The sequence below is a fragment of the Macrobrachium nipponense genome, chromosome 13 (genome assembly GCF_015104395.2).
Source record: "Macrobrachium nipponense isolate FS-2020 chromosome 13, ASM1510439v2, whole genome shotgun sequence".
NCBI lineage: Eukaryota > Metazoa > Arthropoda > Malacostraca > Decapoda > Palaemonidae > Macrobrachium > Macrobrachium nipponense.
Genome location: NC_087206.1, coordinates 18,825,747 through 18,835,746, shown reverse-complemented (window position 1 = coordinate 18,835,746; position 10,000 = coordinate 18,825,747).

Genomic DNA, 10,000 nt, shown 5'->3' with positions numbered 1-10,000 from the left:
ATGCCTACATTGTACTGTGTGAGGTTAACTTAAGGCATTAACCCGGCGCCCCACCCCACCCCACTAATTTTTACAATAGGTACTGTATATGTAAGTACATGAAAGGGCATGCAGAATTTTTTGCAAGTTCTTACCAGTGATTGAAGGAGATGAATTCAAAGTAACATTCCAAACACGCACTATAGTATAATATGTTGAAGACTCATCTAATTCCGTTCGCGATAATACGGGAGAAGTCGGAGAATACAATACGAATTTCACTGTGTGTGTGTGTGTGTGAGAGAGAGAGAGAGAGAGAGAGAGAGAGAGAGAGAGAGAGAGAGAGAGAGAGAGAGAGAGAGGAGAAAATTGCTTTGAACTGAGAGTACCTTTTCCCGGACAAATGCCATTAACTTCTCATTAAGGCACAATTAAACCGACAGTGGCATGATAACGAGATTCTTGTTTCAGCTCCATTCATACAATTATATAAACCAGAGAAATCTTTTTCTAGTCATACGCGTACAATTAGTAATTCGTCCATTCTCTCTTTGCAAATGAAGAATAAAGATTTTATCTATTTCGTATGTTTTAAAAAATAATATATATTTTGTTGGACTTTAAAAAGTTAGACTTTTTTTGAAGGGGAATATGTTGCGAAGGTAGATTATTGTGCATATCCTAATTACTGTATTTTTTCTAATGAGAAGATTTTAAACAATACAGTAGGAAATTTGACATTTAAAAGGGAAAGGTATCTTCGCTTCCCAGAACGCACAGTATTTTTAAGCTGTGATATAAGTGTTACAGAGGGGAATGGGAAGGGGTTGATTGATTTTTATGAAATTTAAGCTGCTAATCCCACCTATGCATTAGAGTGCTTTCGGCTGCACGGCCCTTAACACAGGGAAAAGATGGAGTTGGAGTCGTTGGACAGCAAAATAAAGGAGTTAGAGGACAAGGCTATTAAGGTGGAAGTAGAGTAAGACCCGCGGCTATACTAAGAAATAAGAGGGAGGAATGAAGGTTTAGCAAAATGCAAGAAATTGGATGGAGGTAAGGACTCAAGTAACCCCGCAAACACCTCTCAGTAATGCCTTCAGTACATCAGGTGAGTTGTACTGGTGGCACTAATGCCCTAGGGGTTATATGTCAATAAGAAAATATATACCGAAAACTGGGATACAAAATGATGTATGCATGCGTTAATGCAGTCATGCATTATGCTTATACTTCAGTTTTCATTTAATTCATCTTACTGCCTTCGATTTGATATCTGTCTGACACGGTAGAGCTCCTATCATATTTCACGTATCTAAAACAGGAAAGTTTTATCAAATATGGATAGTAAAATTTCGAAGAGTAGTAACTCATTACATTATTTTGTAATCAGTTCTCCACATTTTTATAAAATACAGTGAACTGATAATTATTCAGTGATAAACATTTTAATACTAAAAATTTTTAAGAAATAACACAGCGTAGTGTTCTTGAAGAAACCATCATCAGTTAAAATATATTGTTTTATATATATTATATATATTATATATATATATACTATCTATATATATATATATATATATATATTTATATATATAGTACGCTATATATAGTATGTATGGTATAGTATATATATATATATATATTATGATATATATATATATATCATATATATATATATATATATATATATATTATATATATATGATATATATATATTAGGGTATATAGATATATATATATAATATATATCTATATATATATCTATATATATATTATATACTATATATATAATAGTCATATATATATATATATATATATATATATATATATATATATATATATCTATATATATATATATATATATGTATGTATATATAATATATATTATATTATATAATATATATATATATATATATATATATATATATATATATATATATATATATATCTTTGATTGCACCTAATGCTCTTTATGATAAATAGTCTATGGACAGAGCACCGAGGTGTTTTTTGCTAGGAATATAGATATCTTGGAGATATTCTCGAAAGCGAGTGTACGCTTTTTGTGCGTGTTTATGACGAGCAATCTCAAATTAGCCCCGAAAAGTGTTTCATCTTCACTGAAAGATTTTTTTGGAATCTTTCTCCATTAATCTAACTTCTGATTAGATTTAGTGGCGAGTCTCTCTCTCTGTCTCTCTCACTTGAATATTGCAATATGATATGATACCCACACTATCAAAAGGATATTGCACAAATAGTTAGAGTGTACAAAGTCCTTTACAGCTAGAATAGAAGAAGTTAAGGGAAAGACTACATGATAAATTCAGGCATGGAAACAGATAGAAGGAATAACAGAAAAATATCATGGAACTAAAAATATCAGAAAGAGCAAGCAGAGGTAGATTAATAGTGCCCAAAACTATACCAGGAAAAATAAGGAAAGCACACAGAACATTAATCCACTACGCACCAGCATCGATAATGCAGCGTCTATTCAATGCGTTGCCAGCTCATCTGAGGAATATATAAGCTCGACAAATATCTAAACTGCATCAGACCATCCAAGATTGGAAGATGCAAAATATACCGGAAGATGTACTAGCAACTCTCTGGTAGACATTAGAGGCGCCTCACACTGAGGGACCTGGGGCAACCCGAACGAACTGTAAGAAGGTCTGTAAGGTAGTAGGTCTCTCTCTCTCTCTCTCTCTCATCTCTCTCTCTCTCTCTCTCTCTCCTGTTAAGAAGTATAGATGCATTTCCCGGAAGTTTGCTGTGGATCGTTACATGTAAAAATGGATTCTTTGGAAGTTTCTTATATTGCTTCGTGCTGAGAATTGCACGGCATCCTTTTTTTCCCCGAGAAATAGAAGAGATTTCTTTTAACTTCGGTAAGAAGTCAAGAAACCACTAATGTGATGAGTATCGTCTTTTGCTCTCTCTCTCTCTCTCTCTCTCTCTCTCTCTCTCTCTCTCTCTCTCTCTCTCTCTCTCTTCGTACCAAATACCGTTGTTGTTTACTGGTAAATCTGGAAAGTTGTATTTCCGGAAATGTGCATTTCCTCTCACGGAAATAACAAACATATTCACAATATTCATGGTAATTAAAGATACCATGAATATTAAAAAATTTCCTGAAAATCAAAATGATATTTCGTCTACTATTGAATTTGACTATACTTGGTTCCAGTTAAAAGAAAATAAAGCTTTTAGCAGTTCCTTATTTTTCATACTATCTAAACTGACTTTTGCAAACCTTTCCACGTCTTGAGAGTTCATAAGGTTGCTGTCAGATACTATAACAATAAGGCTGTAAATATTACATGGATTACTAGCATCCATTGTGAAAAAAAAAAAAAAATTCAACTGCGAAAAACAATCATAAATCAGTTGGTGACAAAGTTCAAAACGATTTCTTTATTTTCTTTTCATTTGAGGCTCAATCACTTACCCGAAATATATTAAACTGACATATAATAATGTGTCGTGAAAAAAATAAAGCACTTTATCGCTTCATTTTCAAATATCCTCTGTCTTTACACAACCTCTACAAAGTCTGCCTTATAATATTTTTGAAAGGTTATAAAAAATCTAGAGTATCATGGTTGTTGTGTAGTTACCCCATGTTTTTTTTCTTTTTTTTCTATGACTGTTTACTGAATATCGTTGTTATTATTACTGTTGTTTTCGCCTTCTCGAGGAGTAAGCCTACAAACTATTTTGTTGTTGTTTAGGGAGGGGGTTAGGAAAGGTCTATGAAGAGCCTGAAATGGTAAGGAAAAGGTGTTACGCGTTGAGTTAAAGATACATGAATTTAAGATAGGATATTTATGATTTACTTATTAGAATGAAAATGTAAAAAATAAATAATATGCATATTAAACGGTACAGAAAAATGTTTTCTAATAAAATATAGCATAGTTATTTTAATTTTCAGTGGTGGTGAAACAATGCTCTATTTGACCGTAGATTTGAGCACGTTTTCATTTATTTTGCGTACTGAATTTAGAGGCTGTTTTTGTGCAACTATTTTTTGCTTCCACTTATAACTGAGGATATATGAACGTGTTTCATTTGTGTCATTTTTATTTGATCCTTGTTGTTAGTATAATTAGTACTAAGTATAAGTATAAATTACTATCGACACTTCACATTAACTAGGATATAATGTTTACAACTTATGCATGAGGGGAAAATCTTGCACTCGTCCCGAGTAAGCTGGAGGTAGGCTCACGCCTTGTTCGTATAGTCTTCATAGGAACTTATAAACATTACTAAAATTTATTTTTGTTAACGACGATTATTCTGCTATTTTCCTTTCCCTCACTGAAGTCTTAATAATAGGAAGAATCGCCTACATATACTTGAACGAAGACGACTTATGACAAAATCCGATTGACCCCCCGAAGTCATTCAGACGTCATAGGAATGAGGGACACCTCAGAGGGGCTTCATTCCCGCCTTCAGAGACTCGTAACGAATTCCATCGGGCGGGGAAGAAGTTAAACGGGAACTTGGGAATCTAATTATTTCCGGCAATCTTCTTCCGGGCACATTCTTGGTGCCGTCATCGAGGTGTCCACTTTTAGAATGATGGTTTTATTTTGTTTCATTTTTCCATTTGCTACTGAGTTGACAAAATTATGGTTCACTTTTCCTCATCTCTCTCTCTCTCTCTCTCTCTCTCTCTCTCTCTCTCTCTCTCTCTCTCTGTCTGTCTGTCAGTTCTGGAATATATCCCAGGATACTTTCATTCATTCTGAGTTCTTCACAGAACGTATTCGTAAAATCCTATACTGGCTATCGAACGGAATCGGTTTGCTCAGCAGCCCAGGTGTGCAAATCTCATGGCTGTCATCATCGCCAAAAAGGCTGGACAAAAATGACTCGGTAGCTTATAGAGGGGACGAGGGAGGAAAATGTTTTCATATCACCATATCTCGAAATCTTTCGTTCCTTCAACTTTGTAGTTAAAAACGTTCCAATTACCACTCTCTCTCTCCATTCCCCTTCTCTCTTTCTTTCTTTCCATCTAAATTGATTGTAAATGAAAAGACCCTATTTTTATTTTTTTTTTTTTATTTTACAGTTTTTAAACAATAGTCAATTTACACATGATATTCCAACACCCCTGGATGTCTTTTTCTTTATTTCTTTCTTTCTATCACTGACAGAATTTGTTTTTGTTATTTTTTGGTGTTGAGAGCCAATGACTTGAAACTCTTGAAATACGTGTCAGGGATTCTCAAAGAAAATACAAAATGAACAAGGAAAAAATGTTTTGCTCGTGTTTCCTGTCTCGTAAGAAGAGCTGAGTTAAGCAGAAATATGCTTGCCAAAAGTAACGAAGGTATTTGTATTATGTGATATGAGTTCTCCGTAAAAAAAAAAAAACAACAATGGCAGTGGTTTGTTTTACTGCGAATTTTGTACATTTTTAATCTCAGGAAGAGGGATTTACATATACCTTTGATCTTTAAATTTAATCATTCTATGGATTTCCACTTTCTGAGCAACTGTGAAGCAAGCACGGAATCCAAATGATCTTCAGTATAGGTTTCATTAAACAAACAAAAAAATTTAATGTTAAGTGATGGAATGTTTATAAAATACAACGCTTGGAGAGGAAGGAGAGGCAACGTCCCTCTCTCACCCCAAATAAACAAACTTCAATATGTTGGTGACATAAAATCACGCGTTTACATCAGGTATTATACAGATATAAAACCACAAAACTCTTAATAACCAATAATTGATATTAGAAAACGAACAAGAAGTGTATGAAACGTGACTGTAAATTTCATGTCGAAATTCAGTGCTGCATTTTACATTTTTCGTTCTTAATTCCCTGTGCTTTCTGCAGTGTCACAAGAAGAAATGCGCAATACTTCCCAAATCAGGGGTTTTTCTGCTTGAAATTAGTGAATAAAAAAAATCACTTTTTTCAGGACGTTGCCATCTGTTTATTAATTAGTTGTCCTTAATCTGTGTGTTTTGATAAAAGAAACAACAATAAACTTGCCAAGGGGCAACATTAAATTCCGAGAAGGAAAGTCTAATCTAATGAGTGCCACTTCGTCGAAGTTGCGACGATGATAATTTTCTCCAGACTTTCCGAAAGGAAGTTTTGGATGTGAAATATTCTAAACTTCAACGGAAGGATTTTTATTGATGTGTAATCGTACAAACGCTTGTTGCTACTCTATGGCGAGGACGGTCACCCAAATAAGTAAGCACCTTCATGGTTGCACACACACACACACACAACAAACACACACACACATATATATATAATACTATATATATATTATATACTAATATAATATAATATATATATTATATTATGTATAATAAATATAAATATATATATATATTATTAATATATATTATTAATTATATCTATATAATTGCTATATACTATAAAATAAATATCATATATTAATAATATCTATATATATATTTTACTATATTTATATAATATAATATATATCTATCCAATAAGACAGAATCTAATACTTACTTTTACAAATGTTAACTTTTTCCACTGTGTAACTTACCAAGTCAGAATGATGTAGTCTGGACACTGATCTACCTTTGGGCCACACCATGGTCTCAAAATCTCAAAATCTGTTGGTTTTTAGCAAAGGGAAGAACGGACCTTCTCTCTATCTCTGATGCTCCAGTGCACTACGGAATGACAACAATGATATAAAGTTATAATTTGTACCATCTGAAACCAACGTGGTAGTTTAAAGATAGCTAGTAATATAGTGATATACGTAGTATGAGACGACATATGAATATCTGCCATTTAAGGTACAGAAGAGTCGAATGCAAGAAATTAGAGATGTTAATATTTTATTCATAAGATTTTGTAGCTATAACATTGGTGTTTTGCAGTTCCATCTTCATGTCGAACGAAAGCTAAATTGTTATGAGAGAAAATGTTGTCAAAATCTCAGGTCCCTGTGAGGGTCGATTTCCAATTTGTCGGGCTTAATTGAAGAAGAAGGAAACCTGCGACTGCCTCCAACCCCCTCCCTAACCCACACAATCTTCATCCCAGGGAGACACATTTAGAAGAGGCTAAAGTTTTATTGGTTGTATGTTGATTAGGTCTTGGGAAATATGGCTTGGTTGCTAGTGGTTAAAAAAAAAAACTATATAAGAATATTGGAATTTTTTTTTGTTTTCTAGAACACTATTGCATCTGTAATCAGCTATGTCATTAAATCAATCTTAGACTGAAAATATCAGTAATCATAACTCTTCAAAAGAAAATAAAACAGAATAGATAACGCCAAGAGAGAGTTGAAAGTTAACAGTATATTACCAAACCGCCCAATACATCTTCACCACTTAAAAGACAAATCACAGAAAAGCGCGAAAAAATGCCGTTTCCAGTAAAGCGTCGATTGGCTCTTGCAACTGAGCTTCCAGGACAGATAAATCTACGCAGTTTGCGATCGGCTGAATGAGAGGACCACGTTATAATCTTTCTCATTTTATGGCTGAACAAGAATTAGGGCGACTGACTGATCGCCGGGACGAGATGACCTCTTATGATTGGAAATCGCGGAGGCAATCCCGAGGCCTAACCAAATCTTATCCTCTTAAGTTGATGCCATTTGAAGGGTCGTTGTGGCATGGAGTTTTTCTGACAAGATTTCTCTGATTTGATGAACTTATGGCGAAGGAAAGTTTGTCCTCCCTAATGGAAAGAAAGATAGATAGGCAGGCGGATAGATATTACGAAGGAAACTGAGAAGATGAAGACGAAAAGATAATTCCCAAATTCTTCTATCAGTACAAACAAACTAAGAAACAGGCGTTCACACGTCTGGAAAAAACAGCATATTGGAAGTTTGTGTAGCGACTTATAAATTTACCAAAGTTGTGTGGATAATTTACTTTAAAACTTTTACATTCATCTCATCAAGACTTACTTGCTCATAAATGGAACTAGAGGATAGTGCAGCAACGATTAATATGTCTAACAAGGTTTAGTAATCTCTGATTAAAAGTATGTATTACTGACACCGACTAATAAATACAAGTATGTATTTATTGGATGCATATTGGATAATATGCATCAAACAATCCAAACTATAAACAGAATAAAGTTAATTGTCTTACTACATGATAAAAATACTCATGATTTTTTGGTCTATATTTGGCTAATTTGAATATCATTTGAGAGCCATGTTACACCGTCTGTAAGAGAAATACCATATTATTAATATTAATATTATTATTATTATTATTATTATTATTATTATTATTATTATTTTTTTTTTTTTTTTGCTCTATCACAGTCCTCAAATTCGACTGGGTGGTATTTATAGTGTGGGGTTCCGGGTTTCCTCCTGCCTCCTTAGGAGTCCATCACTTTTCTTACTATGTGCGCCGTTTCTAGGATCACACTCTTCTGCATGAGTCCTGGAGCCTCTTCAGCTTCTAGTTTTTCCAGATTCCTTTTCAGGAATCTCGGGATCGTGCCTAGTGTTCCTATGATTATGGGTACAATTTCCAATGGCATATCCCACATCCTTCTTCTTTCCATTTTCAGGTCTTGATACTTATCCATTTTTTCCTCTCTTTCTCTTCAACTCTGATGTCCCATGGTATTGCGACCTCAATGAGTGATAATTTTTTCTTGATTTTGTCAATCAACGTCACGTCTGGTCTATTTGCACGTATCACCCTATTTGTTCTGATTCCATAGTCCCAGAGGATCTTTGCTTGATCGTTTTCTATCACTCCTTCAGGTTGGTGCTCGTACCACTTATTACTGCAAAGTAGCTGATGTTTCTTGCACAGTCTCCAGTGGAGGGCTTTTGCCACTGAATCATGCCTCTTTTTGTACTGGTTCTGTGCAAGTGCCGGACATTCGCTTGCTATGTGGTTTATGGTTTCATTTTTCGTATTGCACTTTCTACATATGTGTCATCGCTGGTTAGTTCTTTAGTCTGTCTCATGTATTGTCCGTGCATTGGTTTGTTGTGCCAGTCCTCTGTTCTGTTTGTCCTTCTCCTGTCTCTGTAGATTTATGGGTCTTCGTCTGCTTTTATCAGTCCTTCATCCCATGCACTCTTAAGCCACTCGTCTTCACTGGTTTTCAGATATTGCCCCAGTGCTCTATTCTCGATGTTGACGCAGTCCTCTATACTAAGTAGTCCTCTCCCCCTTCCTTTCGTGTTATGTATAGTCTGTCTGTATTTGCTCTTGGGTGTAGTGCTTTGTGTATTGTCATGTGTTTCCTAGTTTTCTGGTCTATGCTGTTGAGTTCTGCCTTTGCCCATTCCACTATCCTGCGCTGTATCTGATTACTGGCACTGCCAATGTGTTTAAGGCTTTTTATCATATTTTTCCGGCGCCTTGAGTTTTGCCTTGAGTATCGCCTTGAGTCTCTGCATATATTCTTTTCTGACCGTGTCCTTCATCTCTTGGTGTTTTATATCCTTTCCTTCCATTATTCCCAGGTATTTGTATCCCGTCTCATCTATGTGTTTGATGTTGCTTCCATCTGGTAGCTTTATCCCTTTAGTCATTGTTACTTTGCCCTTTTGTATGTTGACTAAGGCACATTTTTCTATTCCAAACTCCATCCTGATGTTCCATGATGCTCTTACCATACAGCTTGATGTCGTCCATGAACATCAGATGGTTAATTCTGTTGCCTCTTTTCTTGAGATGGTACCCAGCATCCATCTACGAAGAGTAATGGAGACAGTGAGTCGCCCTGGAAGATCCCTCTCCTGATATTAACCTCTGCTAGTCTTATTCCAGAGCTTGTAAGTATTGTATTTCCGTTGCGCATTGTATTTTTGAGGAAACTGATGGTGTTTTCCTCTGCCCCATATATTTTCAGACATTCTTATAGTCAATCCATGCTCAGGTTGGTTTTTCTTCTCCTACTCTTCTTCATTATCATTTTGTCTATCAGAAGCTGGTCTTTTGTGTCCCTACACTTTCTTCTGCAGCCTTTCTGTTGGTGGGGAATGGCGTTTGTCTC